A 22,265-nucleotide genomic window follows, 5' to 3' on the forward strand; every position below is an offset into this window, starting at 1 on the left:
TCGACGGAGTTCTTCTCAAATGTCTTGGGATAGAGGAGGCCAAAACTCTGATGGGAGAAATCCATGAAGGGGTATGTGGAGCACACCAATCGGCCCATAAGATGAAATGGATGATCAGGAATAATGGGTACTACTGGCCAACAATCCTCGAAGACTGTTTCAAATATTATAAGGGTTGTCAGGATTGTCAAAAGTTCGGAAATGTCCAACGTGCACCCGCATCGGCCATGAATCCTATCATTAAGCCATGGCCGTTCAGGGGATGGGGAATAGACCTTATCGGCCAAATTTACCCACCATCAAGCAAAGGGCACAAATTTATTCTGGTGGCTACTGATTACTTTACCAAATGGGTAGAGGCAATTCCGTTAAGAGCCGTGACATCGGCTATCATGGCCGACTTCGTAAGGGATCACATCGTCTACCGATTCGGTATCCCTCAGACTATAACAACCGATCAGGGAACAATGTTCACATCGGGGGAATTTGAGGAATTTACAACCGATATGGGAATCAAATTATTAAATTCTTCTCCGTACTACGCCCAAGCCAATGGTCAGGCAGAATCCTCCAACAAAGGAATAATCAAGTTGATCAAAAGAAAAATCGAGGAACAGCCAAAAAAGTGGCATCTATGTTTGATTGAGGCCCTATGGGCGTACAGGATGGCTTGTCATGGGGCTACCAAGTTATCTCCCTATCAATTGGTGTACGGTCACGATGCAGTACTACCATGGGAATCAAGGGCGGGATCGAGGCGTATTTCGCTCCAGGACCAGTTAACGGCCGATGACTACTCGTCACTGATGAAAAGGGAACTTGATGATTTGGCTGGCCAACGATTGAGAGCTCTGATAAGCATAGCCAGGTGGTATGATAAGAAGGTCAAAGTCAAACAATTCTCCCCTGGGGACTTAGTATGGAAGTTAGTATTGCCGATTGGGTCGAAAGATCCTAAATTCGGAAAATGGTCCCCTACATGGGAAGGGCCGTATAAAATCGGCAGATGTGCTCCAGGGAATGCTTACATCTTGGAAACAATAGAGGGGGAAGAGTTTACTAGAGCTTTGAACGGAAGGTATTTAAAAAGATATTATCCTAGTATATGGGTCGAAGCATAAGAGATTAACTGTGATGCAATCACACATAGCCGATACAAATCGGTTCGAACACGTAGTCGTCCAAATCGGCCGATGTATTCATTCGGTACGGGCGATGGGTTACACGGCCGACAAAACACTAGTCACCCTTAGAACAAAAAATACAAAAAACTAATTATTCTTCTTCTTGTGCGCCTTCCCAGTCCGATCCAACTCGTTCATGATACGGAGGTATGCTTCTTCTATTTATTTCATTGAAGCCTCCGCTTCAACTTGGCTAGGGAGAGGATGGCTCCAATCCATGGGCGGGCGCGAAGTTCCCGCCGCCGCGTCTTCAAGGACGACTCGCGGAGGAAGCGGATGGCTCCTATCGGTAGGAGAGCGCCGGCCGCCATTACTCTCCACAAACTCCAGGACCACACGAGCCTCCGCGGTGACGTGGTCTCGAAGTTCATCACGATGAGCCCTGATCAGCTCCATGTCCTCTGACGACAATGGGTCTTCAGAGTGTATGATCTCAATGGCGCGTATGAGCTCAGGGCTAAGACGTTGGGGCTGAAACAAAGAAAGGTTAAGAAGGGGCATCTTCTTCCTGAAATCTAAAAAGAGAAGGGGGAGTCAAAGCCAAGTCTTCACCTGGTTGACAGAGGAGGAAGAAGTCGACGAAGACATGATGGAAAGTCGCGCCGACGAGAAGAATAAGAGAGTAAAACTGAAAGCCGAACTGGTACTATCGGGAGGAAGTGCCTAGGCCGGTATTTATAGGGAAAAGATGCGTGGAAATTTGGTAAGGCTACGTCCCATCGGAAATAAGAAAGGCAATAAACAGAAAGGGCGTCGCGAAGGACGGTCAAAGTAGATAGTAAATGTTCGTACAAAATGGTCAGTGTTTTACAGATTACCCAGAAGGGTATCGATAGCCGTGATTGCCCGACGCCGGACCTGATCGGCGGAGTCCAGAACCCGTTGGTCATCGTCCACCGATCCAGGGACTTCTGATGCGCTGCGGTGGAGTTTCAGGGCCTCGTGGGCCAGGTGCTGCCTCTCCCGTTTCAAATCGGCAATGACAGACGGGAGTTCTTGGAGCCTTTTCTCTTCGGCACTGATTGCTTTGGTCACTTGCTCCATCTCCTTGGCAAGTTCCGCCCTCCGACGCTTGAGGCAGTCTATCTCACCGATGATCCCCGGGCGGGAGTCTTCCAAAAAATGAATACGCCGATTCGCCTCTTGAGCTTGACGCTTGAACGCGTCCTCCTCTTCACGAGTCTTGGCCAGCTTGGCGCGATCGGCCATGTGACGAAGGGCTCTGAAGACCGGGATCCTCATAGACTCGATGAAGGCCGCCGGCGCCAGGGCCTCCTCCGCCTCTTCTGGTACTCGTCCGCTGACGTCACTGAAGAGTTGCCGAATCGGCGAAGCATCTTCCACTAATCGGCCGATGTCCCCTTGAAGGAGGGATCGGATACTAGCAAGTTTGGCTCGGACGTCATCAGGAATGGAACTCAAGGCAACTTGGCGAGAAGCGACTTCTTCATCGTCGGAGAGAGCAACCGCAAAAGAGAAGAGGCTGTTGTCGGGGGTGTCTTGTTCCTGGAAATAATAAAGGAAAAATAAATCGGCTGGGAGTGGAAGCAAATCGGCTGAGTAAAGCCGAAGTATAACTTACCACTTTGAAACGAATTTCTTCATGTTGTAGTTGGGTAGCCGTCACGCCTTGCTCAGGGGCTTGCGCCATGGGTTCATCAGAAGAAGAAGACTCCACAACGATCGGCGCGGTGCTTGGACCAGCTCCCTGAGACAAGGCCGGTGGTTGAGGAGCGTTGGGTGTGCCGATGGCCTGTGTCAGAAGATTGAATAAGTACATTATGCAAATACCAAGGAAGATCGGTAAAATAGTGCTATACCTCAATGGATGTAAGCAGGGGCGCGCCGATGGCCGATTGGGTTGCTGCCGATTGTTGTATTTCCATAGGAGTGCTCTGTGCAGTCTAAAGATAAGAAGGGTTAATATCAGAGCAACGAACGGGAAGAATAACACTTAGGTTTACCTGAACAGCCTCTAATAACAATGACGCGGTGGCTGCCCCAGCTTGTGCGACGGCTTGGGCATCGGTATCTTGGACGGCCTGAGAGGGTGATGCGGCCGGAGTCTCTGCCGATACGAGCACAGGAGGATCCGCCGAATCTATACGAGCTCGAACTCGGCGACTGGTCTTCTTGGTGATCCTCTTCTGGACTTGTTTCGATCGGCCGGCAATCACGTCTACGGACGGAGCATCATAGCCGATGAGAGGATAAGTGGTGTATGGATGATGATGCTCTATTAGCCGACCACTCCGGCTGTGTGTTGGTGGCGTGCGATTCTCGGCCTGAAAAATAAGTAGAACCATTAGTATTCAATCATGTTAAGAGGGATAAAAATCGGCTAAGGAAAATACCTCGGCGTTCGGGTCGATGTTGGCTGGATCCAGGAGGTTGCAGTATGCCGATGCCGAATTGCAGAAGAGAAATTGCTTCCAATCGGCCCACCAGAGTTTGAACGGCTGGACAGCAAAGGGGGCTACTAGCCAGTTGTTCAGGTTAATGGTACTGGAGTCCGGAATCCGGTCTCGTAACCGATTATAGTCCAGACCAGATGTGAGCTCATCTCTAAACTTGATTCGGCCAGCAAAATACACTTGAATCGGCAGCTGACCCATGCCGAACTGACGTGCTGCGGTGGAAGGGTTATAGAACTCATACGTAGGGGCATCCTTCCCCGAGAAGAAGTTGGCTAGCAAGATTCATGGCTTGATTAACTCATCATAGAGCCCTTCATCAAATCGGCCAGTGGTTGAATCAAAGCAGGTTGGGAGTTCAAAGATTAGGTCATCCCGTTGATAGGGAAACCAAATGGTTGCATCTTCGTTGAAGCCGTTATAGAAACATCGAAAGTACTCGGCTACCTTTGTAGCAGAATACGTGCAACCTGGGAAAGCTGATGCCGCTTCACCAAAGGACATGCATCGGCGACGTTCGGTAGGGTCTTCTGCCGACTCGATGTTGGGGAACATCATACGGTCCACCCGCTGCTGAGTAATCTCGCTCATGTAAAGGTTCAGCCACAAGTTGATGAACCACCAGGGTCCACCTGGATTTCCGATCGGCTCCCCCTTGGATAGTTTGATGCCGATTTGATGGAGCATGTGGTACGCCGCCCCTAGCAAATGTTTCCCAAGAGGGACATGGTTTCCTCTGGACAGTGCTTCAGCTAAAGCCTGGGTATTGGTTGACGGGCCGGCGGCTCTTCCACAAAAGAAATGTTTTTCTAACCACATCATCAAGAAGGCCGTATGCTCCCTGTTCTCAATAGACCCGGTTCTTTTATTGCTTCTGATGAATCCCTTCCACCCGCCGATTCCCCTTGTGTCCAGCCGATGTGATGTTGCGGCTAAAAGGTGGAAGGGTGTGTTCGGGGAAGAAACGTCAAGGCCGGTCAACAGGACTACATCGGCCAGTGTTGGGGTCATAGGTCCGTGCCCAAATAAGAAGGCATTAAGTGCATCAGACCAAAAATAAGAAGCCGCTATTACCAACGGCTCATTTTTCTCCATCTGGGACAAGGATAGGTTGATACACTGGCCGATTTTGAGCTCTTCCCATGAGACGCTCTTTGACGCGGCTACCCGTTGGTACCATTCCCTCCAACCTGGGGTTTCATTCGGCCAGGACCTAAAAGTACCCAACCAGTGATCTAAGTCCATGTCGGACAATTTGAAGGGTATCCTGTGGGTTTCCAAATTGATAAGATCTATTGGATCTGGGTTCCCCATAGGTCCGAGACAAATAAGGCCGGGATTTCCCGTAAGATGGATGGTAATGCGATGCCTAACTGCCTAAAAAAGGAAAGGGGAGTGTAAACAAGTAGGAGACAGATCTAAAATAAATGCATTACCGATAGAAAGAGGATTCGGTATTTACCTCTGGGATGAAGTTCTGAGTGATTGGCGTGGTCGCCGGTGCAGATGCGGATGATGGGGCCGCGATGGGGATCGCCATTGGGATCTCCGATGAAGCTCCTTCTTCTGTGGATGGAGCAACGGCCGTCGCCACTACCGCCGGAGGTGCTACTTCTGCAACGTCGCGCGCTGGAGAGCTGCCGGAAGGAGCCGCCATTGGAAGAGAAGCTGAAGAGAGAAGAGGGCGCGCGCGCTTGGAAAGAGAGACGTAAGCTTGAAGATGAAGTGCGGGGTGAAGCGCTATTTAAAGGATGCCTGAAGGAGGGTAAAAACGGAATTTTCACCGCGCCGGCATTTCGAGTTTTCGGGAGTAGTGGCTATCGTGGGCGCCCGTTTCGAAAAGATTGCAATCATCAGCTGGAAGACCGTGAAACGAAAGGATATTTTCACTGCGGCCATTTCGGAGGGGAGGTTATAAAGAACTTCGAAGTAAAAGACTATGTTTTACTCCGAAACTGGGGGGCATGTGTTGACGCCAGATTTCGTCACTAGTAAAATCGGCGCCAAGAAGAAAGGGAATCGGAGAAGCACAGTGGGGAATCGGTCGAATGGTGCTACAGTATGAGATCGGCCGGTGATTTCTGTCTCACTTCGGGTCGAACGTACCGGAGCCCCAATCGGTAGCCTTTTGCCGATAAGGAATCGGCCGATTTGGAGGTTGGTTTAATTGGGCCTGTATGGGTTTGGAAAGGCATAAAAGGATAAGGGGGATATCAGCCCATGAAGCGTGGAGTAACCAACTTAGCACGAATCGTGCTTGTAAATATTCGTTTTCTGTTTGAATTAGGGATAGAATTCTAGTCGGTTAAGAAGTCATCTGTACGGGGCTATAAATAGCTACCTTTGTAAATCTGTAATCAATCAACCAATCAATACAACATACTACTTTTTCCTCGTACTTACTTTCAAGCAGACGACTTCGTCAATACTTTTCTCTTTTTCACGAGTTCGTGCGGGTTGGCAGGGCTGCATCAACTTGATCTCCGGCCGATTCTGTAAGTTCCGCTTATCGAGTAATATCTAGGCTTTAACTTCGGGCATATCGCTGTTGTTTCGTTTAGATTTATTCACTAGTTATCGATATTTGCTAGATTCATAGGTTTTACCTATCTTTCTAGTTTTATCACCAGTTATCCAGCTAGGAATCGGTAGTTTCGGCTCTCTTTACATTTTGCTATTAAATTTATCTATTGCCGATTAGATCTTTTCCTAGCGTTGTTATCATAGCGTTGTATCGATTACTCCAGTTGTTTTCTGTCTACAAGGCTACAGTAATCGGCTACCTTATAGCCGATTTCTTTATTACGGCAAATCGGCCGATTCGCTGATAAGCTATCTCGAGATCGGAAACTGAGCCGATCGGGATTTCTGGACCTGACACATATTCTTCCTTGCCAATCAACAGGTCAAATTGGCTGGCACGCCGCGCGAACCGCACCAGGGCAATCACCCGAACAGGAGCTAAGCAGATTCTCCCGGGTCGTGTGTCGGACGCTGGGATTCGGTTGACCGATTTCTAGCGCCAACAGGCAGTTTTCCTAGTGGGGGTGTGCGGTCCTTACCTCCTTGGTTGAAAAGAAAACCTCCTTAGTTCCCCACATGGATGCTCCCACTAAGTTGATGATAGGTGCAACAGTGAGAACATTGATGAAAGAGATGATGATGGAAATAGCTTCCATGAAGGTGATGAAGATGTTGATGGTGAAGATGGTGATGATTCCGACTCTGAAGGAAATGGTGACGGCGATCCTGACCAAGAAACGGAGGCTGATGAGGAAGCCTTCGAAGGCGATCATTGATGAAAGTTGCATTGTTGACAGTGACCTGCAGGAAGCAAATTGATTTGGCATAGGACCAACTAATGCCAACAACTCCTAGTGACCTACCGTGTCATGCTGACTTCTTTTGGTCTATTTTGGTATAGCTAACATATGATGTGTGGCTGAGCTTTTGCAAAGTCTTTTGTGAATGTGTGATGATGACATGTAGGCAACATAAGATACTTCCATCTAGATTATATGTAGGCGGGATGCATGTGGTGCTGACATGTTTGCCCTATGCAAAGTGGACAGTAAGAACTGGTACTGAGCAAGTGGATGTTGGACATATGACTTGTATTGTTGTTGCTATCAGATTTGTTGCTACCAAAATATTGAGTTTGTTTGTATTTTCCTAGTTTTGTGCAACCATTTTCTTGGTTAATTTAATTGCTCACAATAAATTAACTTGGCAGTGTAAGCTGTCAAGGAAATTAGAATTGTCTTGGCCAATGTATTCTATTTTCCTTGGCTGATGAAGGCTGCCAAGGAAATGTATTAACTTGGTTATTTTGGAGGCTGTCAAGGAAATGTATTAACTTGGTTGTTTTGGACGGCCAAGCAAATAGTTTAAATTGGCGGATGTTGCTGCCAAGGAAACAAATTTACTTGGCTGCTCCAAAGCCGCCAAGTAAAGAAATTTTCTTGTCTATTGATGGCAGCCAAGCAAAGAATTTTTCTTGGCTGTCGAAGGCAGCCAGGGAAAGAGTTTACTTGGCAGTCGAAGGCAACCAACGAAAAGAGTTTACTTGGCAGTCGACGACAGCCAAGCAAATAAATTTACTTGGCGGATGTACCCTTTCCTTGGCGCATTGAAAGTTTTATCAGCGTCCTATTCACCTTGGCAGCCAAACAGTCAAGGAAATAATTCTTGGCAGTCAGCTGCCAAGGATATCATTTTTCCTTGGCTCTCTAGGCCTGGCGGGCTTTGCTTGGTGGTCGGCCGCCAAGAACAATTACCTTGACGGTAAACCTATATTCCTTGGCGGTTTTAGGCCACCAAGGCAATTCACGATTCTGGTAGTGTAGGAATGTGGATCTAGAAGAAATCATAAGAGATATAAAAAATTGTGAAGCACTTGAAGAAGGTATTAATCATATTCATTTGTCATCAAGGTTTTTTATTATAACTTGTTACCTTACATTAATCATCTAACTGTAGAGCTTGCAGAGTTGAATTGTGGAGGTTAGAGTTCCTTCCTGTCATTTGAAGCAAGAGGTATGCTTATCTCTTCAACTTCAGCTTTCTTTTTCAATAATTCAGCATTCTTGTTCAATAATTGAGCTGCCATGTATTTTGTTGCATCATGGAGATTCCTGCAAGTATGAAACCATGATGTTTGTGAATTTGTGATCCTGGATTCTGATTGAACACTTAGATTATTGAGTTTGACTTAGGTTGATGTGAATCGTAATCTTCATGATCGTGGAAGTCTCCCATCGAGCTGACACATCTATTTTTTTTTCCCTACATCTGAAAACTTAATGTCTAGAAAAAATAGCTCTTGAGATGTTTAAAAAATAGCTCTTGAGATGTTAAGAAAGCATCATATCAGTACTCCCATGAACCTTTGTTTTGTAGAAGGCCTCACTGACATGCGTTGTTTGTTGCTGGCTTGACAGTTGCCAGGGGCAAGGAAAGTGGGAGAGCCTTTGCAGACACTGGTGATACTGAGGTTAGTGGAGAGCCAGACGAAATGTTTCAAATTAGAAAGTCTTTGCACACAGCAGCGCCTTTATGTTATGGAATAGACATTGTAAAGTACGTTAGAGAATGCTGGTTACATCGTGTAAACGTTTTGGATTCGATTGTTTGAATTTGCTGGAGGAGCATGGAGAGGCTCACGTTGTTTCAATTGAGCACAGCTGCCTCCGGGATCAAGGCTGGCTGAGTGGCTGTGCGCCACCGCATGCCGTATTGTACTGTGGTGGGTGTATTGTATCTCGTTTCCTTCTGATTTGACTGCGTCAAAATCGTGAAGCCGTGCAAACCAAATCAGCCCGGTATAAACCGTCAGCTACGGGCTGGTTTGTAAAACCAGCTAAACCCGATGGAAACCGTAGATGAACACAAGATTGGTATTTTTATTGGACTTTCATTATAATTATTTCTATTTAAGATAATATATTTTATAGATGTTATTAGTCAAACTATCATTTTGAAGACCTTATGGATGTCTAAATAGTCTTATTTTTGTGATAAGAGGAGTGAGAAAGGAGGGATCAGGAGAGCTAGATTGCCCGGAAGTTCTAGCTAGGACGACATGTATTTTCATTGAATTCGGGAAGGAAGAAACAACATCTATTTTGAATTGGCGATAGTATCTTCATTTTTCCAAACTCCTCTCCTACCTGCACGTATTAATAATCTCGATAGTGAACATCCAGTGCCACCTAAGGCCAGTCTCAATGCACAGTTTCGTTGCACTGTTACCGAGACTGCAAATTATGTAGCTGTGATGCTGGATTTCATGGGGATAAAACTGCTCTCTCATTTTATAAAACTCCATCCTCTTTCTCCTCATAAAGATCTTGCCAAGTCAGCAAAATTGTTAATGTGGTATCAAAATTAATGTTAATAAAACTCTCCATAAAACTCCCACTAAGATTGGTCTAACAGCGATAACAAATTATATTCAGTTAAGCTAATTCTGCTTGCGTAGAGCGAGCATTAAGGCCATGTTTAGTTCCCTCCAAACTTCCAACTTTGACACTATGTAAAAAGAAGATTCCCCATCACATCAAACTTGCGGTACATGCATGGAGTACTAAATGTAGACAAAATCAAAAACTAATTGCACAGTTTTGTTGTACTTTGCGAGACGAATCTTTTGAGCCTAATTAGTCAATATTTGGACAATAATTCACAAATACAAACGAAACGCTACAGTTGCGCATTTATGACAAAATGCCAATTTTGCCACTCCCAAATTGGGAACTAAACAAGGCCTTTGTTTGGCATATGTCAGAATGGTGTTCTACTCCTTGTTTAACACGCCACGTTGTGTGGCCGGTATTACGTGGCTCCAAAACTGCGTGGAAAGAAACGTGTATTTATTTGCGATTAGGAACGAGTTGGATTCGTGACTTGTAAGGCATGACTGTCTATTTAGGGGGTGTTTGGTAGCACTCCACCTTTCAGAAATCAGCTCCACTCCACCAGCTCCACACTTTTGCAGCTCCACTCCACCAACTCCAGAAAACTGTGGAGTTGTTGAACGTGTTTGGCATATTGTTGTGCTCCAGCTCCAGGAAAATGAGTTTTTGGTGGGAATGTTCTATTTTGCCCTTGGTGGTTGGATCGGTTGAGTTTTTAGCATGGTTTACATTTTTTTCCCCGCTGCTACAGTAACCAGGCCGTCAGTACCATTCGTGGGTGTTTTTGATTTTTTTTCCGGTGCTACGATAAAATAGCGTACAATACTTTCTTCAGTTTTTTTTCCATGGCAAAAAATATTGAACCAAATAACGTTGTACCGAATGAAAGGTCGCAACAAATACGGTACCAAGTCAATCTTTCCAATACAAACTAGTTCCAAGCAAGAGAGAGTGTGGTGGCTAGCTCATCACGAAAGACATCCATAGTTGGCACGTTGAGTGCGGAAGTTGTCCCATCTGACGCCGCTTGCGAAACTGCATATTTGTTATATCTTTCCGGTATTGTAGGAACAAAATTAGGATCACGATCAAACCGAGCAAAGTCTTCATCTTGACCTCCATGCTCTCGAATAAAATTGTGAAGGACCATGGTATCCACAACAATCATCTTTTGCTTGTACATGGGATATGGTGGCATCTTCCAAAGAATTTGCCACTTCATTTTTAATACTCCAAAAGATCGCTCAATCACATTGCGGATAGATGAGTGAACTCGATTGAACCTTTCCATAGGCGTCTTAGGTTCAATACCTCTATGCCATTCCGGTAAGTAATACCTTTCACCCTTGTAAGGAGCGAGATAGCCAGGACGATTAGGATATCCCGCGTCCACAACGTAGTATTTGCCTATATTCACATAAAAATAATATGAGTTATGGATTAATGCTACATGTTAATCACATTCATATATCAAATTGAATACATGTTACCTTGTGGAGGATGTGAAAAAAATTCTTCATCCACTCTTAGTGCATTGTACAACACACTTGTATCATGCATAGCTCTAGGTTGTCCCGTGGAAATATAAGTGAAACGCATGTCAAAGTCGCATACCGCTAGTACATTTTGAGTGGCTACCCCGGTCTTTCCAATATATCTCACTTGCTCATCAGGTGAAAGAGTGTTGACGCCGGATTTCGTCATCAGTAGAATCGGCGCCAAGGAGGAAAGAAGTCGAAGAAGTACGGATGGTAATCGGTCAAAAGGTGCTATAATGCGGAATCGGTCAATAGCTCTTACTTCGCTTCAGGGTGAATGCGCCGGATTCCCAATCGGCAATCCTTTGCCGATAAGAAATCGGCCGATCAGGAAGGTGGACTAAGGTGGGCCTGTATGGGCTTGGAAAGATGGAGAGATAAGGTAGAGTTCAGCCCACGAAGCGTGGGGTAATTAGTTTAGCACGGATTGTGCTTGTAGATATTTGTTTTCTGTTTGAATTAGAGATAGAGTTCTTGTCGGTTAAGAAGATTATTTGTACAGGGCTATAAATAGCTACCTTTGTAAATCTGTAAACACAACAATCAATCAATACAACAAGTTACTTTCTTCTTCGTACTTACTTTCGAGCAGGCGACTTCGCCATCACTTTTTCTTCTTCACGAGTTCGTGCGGGTTGGCAGGGCTGCATCATCTTGATCTCCGGCCGATTCTGTAAGTTCCGTTTATCGAGTAATACCTAAGCTTTAACTTCCGGCGCATCGCTGTTGTTTCGTTTAGATTTATTCATCAGTTATCGATATCAACTAGATTAATAGGTTTTTACCCGTTTTCCTAGTTTTTATCACCCGTTATCCCGCTAGGAATCGGTAGTATCGGCTTTCATTACTTTCTATTGTTGGATCTATCCGTTGCCGATTAGATCTTTTCTTAACGCTGTTATTTCAAGCTTTGTACCGATTTACTTCAGTATTTTTCTATCTACAAGGCTACAGGGATCGTGCTGTCTTGTAGCCGATTTCATTACCATAGTAAATCGGCCGATCTGCCGATAAGCTTCTCTCGATCGGAAACTTAGCCGATCGTAGTTTCTGAATTTGACACGTGTTCTTCCTTGCCAATCAACAGGTCAGATTGGCTGGCACGCCGCGCGAACCGCACCAGGGCATTCACCCGAACAGGAGCTAAGCAAATTCTCCCGGGTCGTGTGTCGGTCGCTGGGATTCGGTTGACCGATTTCTAGCGCCAACACACTTTTGGCACGCCCGGTGGGACCAATACAACCGCTGTCATGTCGAAAGCTGCTGAAGTCTCCGAAGATAACGTCATCGAAGTGACGGAGGCAGATCTAAAGGACGACCAAAAAGAAGATCTGAATCAGTATTTGGAGCAAGTCCGTAAAACTTGCTTGAAATCCTTCAGTCGTTCCAGGAGCGGGGAAACCGTTAAAAAGTCTCCTTTCCCTACTCCCCGCCAGATCACAATTTCAGAAGATTCGGATAAAATGTCCGATATGATTCAACAATCTCTTCATCACGCCTTCATCAACCAATCCCCGGTACTTTCAAACATGGTGCACAATGCTGTTGTCAACTCCTTCGCCGGAGGTATACCCCAAGGGTACAGGGGACCTACGTATTTTTAGCCGATTCCACCAAATCAGGCTTATCAGGCTTCTCAGCCGATCCAATCCTCTGTCGGAGGAACCGGTGCTTCTACGTCATCAACTCCTTTGGGATATGGCTCTATCCAACCGTCCTCTGCACCACTCCCTCCAGACATCCCTCTACCCTGGAGGATGCCTTTAAACACGACCGGTTTGAATCAATCGGTCAGTCAAGGAAATCCTCCGTTCCAGACACCCTCCCAAACGGCCACTCGGCCGATCATACCACCATACCAGCCTATCACTCCGGAGGTCAACAAGACGTCAGAGCTCATGCTATATGATGAAACAAGTGGTGCCTACAAGCAGCCGTCCTTTACTACACCACCGGCTTATACTCAGATACCACCTTTTCATCAACCTCCTTTTATTCAACCTCCGATTTATCAGCATGTGCCGATCCCACCGCCAACTATTCCCCAGCAACAACCAGATTGGTCGGCGCAAATCGCGGAGGTAATGCAAGAACAATTCGGCCTGAAGCCGAAGGTGCAAACGTATACCTACAGGACACCATACCCATCTACGTATGACTTGTTGCCGTTTCCCCATCGGTACAAAGTTCCTGATTTCACCAAATTTTCGGGGATGGATGATACTTCTACCGTAGAACATGTGAATAGATTCATCATCCAATGCGGGGAGGCAGCTACGCAAGATGCCCTGCGGGTACGGTTGTTCTCGTCATCCTTGTCTGGATCGGCCTTCCAATGGTTCACCACTTTGCCACCAAACTCAATTATCACATGGGCCGATCTAGAGAGGCAGTTCCACAAGTACTTCTATGCTGGGGTCCACGAAATGAAGCTGTCTGATTTGACTAGCCTCCGGCAAAGAAGTGATGAGCCGATACCCTCGTACATACAGAGGTTTCGGGAAATCAGAAACAAATGCTACTCCCTGGCTCTAACCGATGCACAGTTGGCCGATATAGCTTTCCAAGGCCTGCTGCCACACATTAAAGAAAAATATGCTTCACAAGAGTTCGAGAGCCTGAGCCAGATTGTCCACCGATTGTCCGGGCAAGAGGTGCGTCCATTCGATCCGAGAAGGAATTTTCAGAAGAAAGTGGCATTCCTGGAAGAAGTAGAGGATGAAGAAGACGCCGAAATCGGACTTGCAGAGTGGATTAAGGGAAAGAAGCCGATATCATGCCCGTTCGGCAAGAAGGAGCCGGAAGCATTTGGTTTCGATACAACTAAAGCTGACAAAATCTTCGATCTTCTACTCCAGGAAGGGCAGATTAAACTCTCGCCTTACCACACAATACCCTCTGCCGAACAATTGAAGAAGATGAAGTATTGTAAGTGGCACAATGCCACGTCACATGATACCAACGAGTGTAAAATCTTCAGGCAACAAATACAGTCGGCCATTGAGCAGGGCAGACTCAAATTTGAAGTGCCGGCAAAACTGGCCAAACCAATGAAAATCGACCAGCACCCTTTTCCTACCAACATGGCTGACACGGGGAGGAATTCTCTCCAAACAAAAGTGCTGACGTCCGAGTCGGCAAAAAAGAGTGGCGCTATCGATCACAGGAATCAAATTACGTCTGAAGACATAAAGGGAAAGCGACGAATGGAGGCCGATGATGGTGAGTCAGAAGGACCACGCATTACTTCCCAGTTCCTGCTCCAAAAGTACCAACGCCAACATGAACGATCGGGGTCCCGAGAGGAAGCGATGCGTCGGCACGAGGAGCACTGGAGATGCCCATTCTTCATCCATTGTTGGGAGAATGACCTCAGGCTACCATCGGCCGATACTTGCCCAGAGTGCAACGGTCCCTATCGAAGCAATCGGCCGTTCACCAGGTCTCGCTCCAGAGATGGAAGGCCAGAACCGATCAGCAGGAATCAGCGCAACCCAGATGATCAGCGCCCTTCCATGCGTGATCGGCTGGGGGGCACAAGTTACCGATATGATCGGTCAGAAGGTAGAAGCCATAATAGGCAGGGGGGCAGGACCGACCGACACGATCAATCAAATAGCAAAGCCAGCGTTCACAGCCGGCTCGAAGACATGGCCAATGCTCGGGTAACAGACGAGAACCCGTTAGGACGCGAACCAGAATGGGAACGCGCCGGGAAAGAAGGGAGGCCAATAAACCCCAGATGGTGTCCCGATGGTTTAACCAAATCACAAAAACGAAGAGTCCAACGCCTCCGCCAATGGGAACTGCAAGAAGAAGAGAGCGCGATGGACAAGAAGGAAGGGAGACCTCGGGTATGGCGCCCCAAAAGAAACGACAAGGGCAACGATGAGTCGGCGGGTGATGAATCGGCAGCCGAAATCGGTATGGTTTTCATATTGCCGATGGAGTTCATGACCCCTGCCGATCAACAGGACGTGTCGGCAATAGAGGAACAAACAGCATGGTTGGCTTTAGAACCAATGATGGCCACGTTCGAAAAGCCCGAAGACGACGAACGACAACATATGAAGGCATTGTTCCTTAAAGGGCATGTTGACGGTCGCCCCCTCACTAGATTGATGGTCGACGGGGGAGCTGCCGTCAATATCATGCCGTATGCCGTACTCCGAAAGCTGGGAAAGAGCGACGACGACCTAACCAGGACGGACATGATGCTCAAGGACTTCGAAGGCAAGGTGTCAAACGCTCGCGGTGCCCTCTGCGTCGACCTCACCATCGGCAGTAAGACCCTTCCTACCACGTTTTTCGTCATTAATGGCAAAGGGTCCTATAATATGCTTCTTGGCCGAGACTGGATACACGCAAACTGCTGCATCCCGTCAACTATGCATCAATGCCTTGTACAATGGGTCGGCGATAACATCGAGGTGGTCAAAGCCGACTCCGCGTACAGCATCGCAGCAGCCGACGCACAGCAATGGAGCTGCGAAACCGTCAGATGCATATCAGGTAGGGTGTGGGAAACCGATTTCCTGAAGGTCACCGATTTTGGCCTACAGCCGATCCGAGCAGTCGGCTCCGAACAAGCGCAATAGATGGATCAATTCGCCCGAGAGGACGGGAAGCTGGGACACGGATTCACGTTGGCCGATTCATTAGAGATGATAGACTTAGGTGACGGGACCAAACCAAGGCCGACTTTTATTAGTGCAAATTTAGATCCAGAGTATAAGTGTAAATTGACAAATTTATTAAGAGAATTCAAGGATTGTTTTGCTTGGGAGTATCACGAGATGCCCGGATTAGATCGATCTATTGTTGAACATCGGCTACCCATAAAGCCAGGGTATCGGCCGTACCAACAACCCGCACGGCGGTGCAATCCTAAAATTTTACCAGACATAAAAGCTGAAATAACTCAGCTAATTGAGGCAAAATTTATTCGGCAATGTCGTTATGCCGAGTGGATTTCTAATATCGTGCCGGTGTACAAGAAAAATGGGAAGCTACGCGTTTGCGTCGATTTCAGGAATCTTAATCAGGCCACACCGATGGATGGTTACCCCATGCCTACGGCCGATGTATTGATCGACGCTGCCGCGGGACACAAAATTATTAGCTTCATGGATGGAAATGCCGGATACAATCAAATACTTATGGCCGAAGAGGACATACCCAAAACGGCTTTCAGATGTCCAGGCCATCTTGGTCTATTCGAGTGGGTGGTGATGACTTTCGGCTTGAAGAATGCTGGTGCTACATATCAGAGAGCCATGAACTACATTTTTCATAAACTCATTGGCCTCCTAGTGGAGATCTACATCGATGACGTTGTGGTCAAGTCCAAAAGCCACGAGGAACACCTAGCCGATTTGCGAAGGGTGCTAGAGTGTACCAAAAAGCATGGTCTTAAGATGAATCCCAACAAATGCGCTTTCGGCGTCTCCGCCGGACAGTTCTTAGGATTCATGGTGCACGAACGGGGTATAGAGGTCAATCAGAAGACCATAGCGGCCATCAACAAAGTCGTCGCTCCACAGAACAAAACTGAGCTACAGTCTCTAATCGGCAAGGTAAACTTCATCAGAAGGTTTATATCTAATCTATCTGGACGGATTCAGGCGTTCACACCACTTCTGAAGTTGAAGCCAGACCAGGAATTTATATGGGGAGAAGAACAGCGCAAGGCGTTAGAAGACATCAAGCGATACTTGGTCTCACCCCCAGTCCTGGTTCCCCCTCAAACGGGTAAGCCGTTTAAACTATATTTATCAGCCGATGAAAAAGCTATTGGGTCGGCTCTAGTCCAAGAGTTTGAAGGCAAAGAGCGGGTAATTTATTACGTTAGTAGAAGACTCCTGGATGCCGAAACAAGATATCCTCCAGTGGAGCGTTTGTGTTTGTGTCTTTACTTCTCGTGCACCAAACTCAGGCACTATCTACTGTCGGCAGAATGTATAGTTGTATGCAAAGATGATGTAGTGAAGTACATGCTGTCGCTGCCGATATTGAAAGGACGAATCGGTAAATGGATCTTAGCTTTATCAGAGTTTGACCTACGGTATGAATCGGCAAAAGCCGTCAAGGGTCAAGTCATGGCCGATTTCGTCGCCCAGCACTGTGGGCCGGAGATCGCCTTCGTGGAACTAGCGCCTTGGCAGTTATTTTTTGATGGGTCATCATGCGGAGTCGGATCAGGAATCGGCATCGTTCTCATATCGCCTCGGGGGGCAAGATATGATTTTTCTCTGCCGATAGAAACCGCCGCCACAAACAATCAAGCGGAGTACAGAGCCGTATTAAAAGGCTTACGATTATTGAGGGAAGTCAAGGCCGATTCTGTTGAGGTCTTCGGAGATTCGATGCTAATTGTGGATCAACTAACCGGAAGGGCTGAGTGCAAAGATGACATATTACGAATTCATCACGAAGATTGCTTACAGCTTTTAAAAGAATTCAGATCGGCAACAATCGAGCACGTCCCAAGAGACCGCAACGAGGAAGCAAACAGACTCGCTCAACACGCATCTGGGTATCGGCCGATTCCGGGCGCCATGGCCTTAGAGCTTGCAGCTGACGATTGGCGTAAAGAAATTGCCGATTACCTGAAGGATCCGGCTAAAAAGGTCGAACGACGAGTGCGCTTTCACGCTACCAAGTACGTATTGCTCGAAGATGATCTATTCTACCGAACGATCGACGGTGTTCTTCTTAAATGCCTTGGGACAGAAGAAGCTAAGACTCTAATGGGAGAAATCCATGAAGGGGTATGCGGAGCTCACCAATCAGCACATAAGATGAAATGGATGATCCGAAACAACGGGTACTATTGGCCTACGATCCTCGAAGATTGTTTCAAATATTATAAGGGTTGTCAGGAGTGTCAAAAGTTTGGAAATGTCCAGCGTGCACCCGCGTCGGCCATGAATCCCATCATCAAACCATGGCCGTTCAGAGGATGGGGAATAGACCTTATCGGCCAAATTTATCCACCATCGAGCAAGGGGCACAAGTTTATTTTGGTTGCTACTGATTACTTCACCAAATGGGTGGAGGCAATCCCACTAAGGATTGTGACTTCTGCTATCATGGCCGATTTCGTAAGGAATCATATCGTCTACCGATTCGGTATCCCTCAAACTATAACAACCGATCAAGGAACAATGTTCACGTCGGGGGAATTTGAGGAATTTACGACCGATACGGGCATCAAATTGTTAAACTCTTCTCCGTATTACGCTCAAGCCAATGGTCAAGCAGAATCTTCCAACAAAGGAATAATCAAGTTGATCAAAAGGAAGATTGAAGAATACCCGAAGAAGTGGCACCTATGTTTGACCGAAGCCCTGTGGGCGTACAGAATGGCCTGTCATGGAGCTACTAAGTTATCTCCCTATCAGTTGGTATACGGTCACGATGCAGTACTTCCATGGGAGTCAAGGGCAGGATCAAGGCGCATTTTACTTCAGGACCAGTTGTCAGCCAATGACTACTCATCTCTGATGAAGGAAGAACTTGATGATTTGGCCGGACAACGACTAAGGGCTCTGATAAGTATCGAAGAGAATAAAAAGAGAGTGGCCAGGTGGTACGATAAAAAGGTCAAAGTCAAGCAGTTCTCCCCCGGAGATTTGGTATGGAAGTTGGTACTACCGATCGGGTCGAAAGATCCTAAATTCGGCAAATGGTCTCCTACCTGGGAAGGGCCGTATAAAATCGGCAAATGCGCTCCAGGGAATGCCTATATCTTGGAAACAATAGAAGGAGAAGAATTCACTAGAGCTCTGAATGGGAGGTACTTAAAAAGATATTACCCAAGTATATGGGTCGGTGCCTAAGGAATCAACACGATCATACATGACCGATACGATTCGGTTTTGAGACGCACATAAAGTCGACCGGAACGGCCGATTACATTCATTCGGTACGGGCGACGGGTCACATGGCCGACAAAATGTTTAGTCGCCCTTAGAACAAAAAATACAGCAACTAATTGTTCTTTTTCTTACGCTCCCTCTCAGCCCGACCTAACTCTATCATGAGTCGGAGGTATTCTTCTTCTATGGCCTTCATTGAAATCTCCGCTTCGACTTGACGGGGGAGATCTACGGGAGGGCGCGAAGTCCCCGCTCCCGCGTCTTCAAGAACGACTTGCCGAGGGAGTGGATGACTCCTATCGATGGGAGGTCGCCGGCTGCCGTTCCTCTCCACGAAGTCCAGGATCGTTCGGGCCGCCGTGGCGATGTCGTCTTCAAGATCGCCACAACGATGGCTCCTGACGGGTGGAGATTGACGGTTACTTTCACTCACCACGGAATCCAAGACTACGCGAGCCTCCGTGGTAATGTGGTCCTGGAGCTCCTCTCGGTGAGCCACGATCAGCATCTTGTCCTCCGACGTTAATGGATCTTCGGAATGAATGCACTCAATGGCGCGCACGAGCTCGGGGCTAAGACGTTGAGGCTGAAACAAAGAAGGAATGAGGGGGGATATTCTCTTCCTTAGGGTCTAAAAAATAAAGGAAGGTAGAGGTTAAAGACTTCACCTGGTTAACAGAGGAAGAAGAAGACGACGAGGCCATGGCAAAGAAATTGCGCCGATGAGAAGGGGTAGAAAAGTTAAACCGAGAGCCAAGATTGGTGCTACCAGGAGTAAGCGCCGAGGTTGGTATTTATAAAAGAATGCGTGGAAATCTGGTAAAGCTACGTCCCATCGGTAATAAGAAGGCAATAAATAGAAAGGGCGTCGCGAGGGGCGGTCAAAGAAGATAGTAAATGATTCGTACAAAACGGTCAGTGTTTTACAGATTACCCAGAAGGGTATCGATAGCCGTGATGGCCCGACGCCGGATCTGATTGGCAGAGTCAAGAACCCGTTGGTCTTCTTCCGCCGATCCAAGAACCTCAGATGCGCTGCGATGGAGTCTCAGTGCCTCGTGAGCAAAGCGTTGCCTCTCCCGTGTTAAATCGGCAATAACAGAGGGTAGCTCTTGGAGTTTGTTCTCTTCGGCACTGATTGCCTTGGTCACTTGCTCCATTTCCTTGGCAAGCTCCGCCCTCCGACGCTTGAGACGGTCTATCTCACCTATGATCGCCGGGCGGGAATCTTCTAGAACATGGATACGCCGATTCGCCTCTTGAGCCTGACGCTTGAAAGCGTCCTCCTCTTCGCGAGCCTTGGTCAGCTTGGCGCGATCGGCCATGTGACGAAGGGCTCTGAAGACCGGGATCCTCATAGACTCGATGAAGGCCGCCGGCGCCAGGGCCTCCTCCGCCTCTTCTGGTACTCGTCCGCTGACGTCATTGAAGAGCTGCCGAATCGGTGAAGCGTCTTCTACTAATCGGCCGATGTCCCCTTGAAGGAGGGATCGGATGCTGGAAAGTTTGGCTCGGACGTCATCAGGAACGGAACTCAAAGCGACTTGGTGAGAAGCAACTTCTTCGTCGTCAGAGAGGGCGACCGCAAAAGAAAAGAGGTTGTTGTTGGGGGTATCCTGTTCCTGAAGATAATAAAGAAAAGAAATAAACCAGCTGTAAGTAAGAGCAAATCGGCTAAGATAGAAGCCGAAACAAGAAAATTACCATTTTGAAGCGAATCTCCTCATGTTGCACTTGAGAAGCCGCCATGCCTTGCTCGGGGGCCTGCGCCATGGGTTCATCAGATGAAGAGGACTCCACGATAATCGGCGCAGTGTTTGGACCAGCCCCCTGAAAAGAAATCGGCGATCGAGGAGCGATTGATGTGCCGATGGCCTGTGTCAGAAGTTTGAATAAATACGTTACGTGAATGCCCAAAGGAAATCGGTACGAGAAGTTCTATACCTTAACGGAAGGAAATGGGGGCGCGTCAATAGCTGGAGGGGCTGCTGCCGATTGTGGTACTTCTGTAGGGATGCTCTGTGCAGTTTAAGGTTAAAGAAAAGTTAATATCAAAATAATAATCGGAGGCAGCGCAACTCAGTTTTACCTGTATGGCCTCCAACAACAACGATGCGGCGGCCGCCCCAGCTTGCGTCATGGTTTGAGTATCGGCACCTTGAATGACCTGAGAAGGTGGTACGGCCGAAGTTTCTGCCGATACGCGCACAGGAGGATCCGCCGATCCCGTACGAGCCCGGACTCGGCGACTGGTCTTCTTAGTGGTCCTTTTATGAACTTGTTTCGATCGGCCAGTAATCACGTCAACAGACGGGGCGTTATAGCCGATAAGGGGATAAGTATTGTATGGATGACTCTCTATTAGTCGTCCGCTGCGGCTGTGTGTTGGAGGGGTCCGATTCTCGGCCTAAAATAATAAAATCATTAGTACTCGATCATGTTAAGAGGAATAAAAGGGAATAAAAATCGGCTATGTGAAGTACCTCGGCGTTTGGATCAATGTTGGTCGGGTCCAGAAGATTGCAGTATGCCGATGCTGAGTTGCAGAAGAGGAATTGCTTCCAATCGGCCCACCAGAGTTTGAACGGCTGGACAGCAAATGGAGCTACTAGCCAGTCGTTCAAGTTAATTGTACTGGAGTCTGGAATTCGATCTCGCAACCGACCGTAATCCAGGCCAGATGTGAGCTCATCTCTAAACTTGATTTTGCCAGCAAAGTACACCTGAATCGGCAACTGACCCATGCCGAATTGTCGTGCTGCAGCGGAAGGGTTGTAGAATTCGTATGTAGGGGCATCCTTCCCTGAGAAGAAGTTGGCCGGTAGGAGCCCTGGCTTGATCAACCCTTCGTAGAGATCTTCATCAAACCGGCCAGAAGTTGAATCGAAGCAGGAGGGGAGCTCGAAGATTGGAATGTCTCGCTGGTATGGAAACCAGATAGTTGCGTCCTCATTAAATCCATTGTAAAAGCACCGAAAGTACTCGGCTACCCTTGTAGCGGAATACGCACAACCTGGAAAAGCTGATGCTGCTTCACCATAAGACATGCATCGACGACGCTCGGTAGGGTCCTCCGCCGATTCGATATTGGGAAACGTCATATGGTCCACTGGTTGCCGGGTGATTCTGTTCATATAAAGGTTCAACCATAGATTGACGAACCACCAAGGTCCACCTGGGTTACCGATTGGTTCTCCCATGGAAAGTTTTGTGCCGATTTGATGGAGCATATGGTACACGGCTCCCAGAAGATGTTTTCCAAGAGGAATATGGTTTCCCTTAGACAGTGCTTCAGCTAAAGATTGGGTGTTGGTTGTTGGACCGGCGGCTCTTC

This window comes from Setaria viridis, chromosome 8, assembly GCF_005286985.2.
Source record: "Setaria viridis chromosome 8, Setaria_viridis_v4.0, whole genome shotgun sequence".
NCBI classification, from domain to species: domain Eukaryota; kingdom Viridiplantae; phylum Streptophyta; class Magnoliopsida; order Poales; family Poaceae; genus Setaria; species Setaria viridis.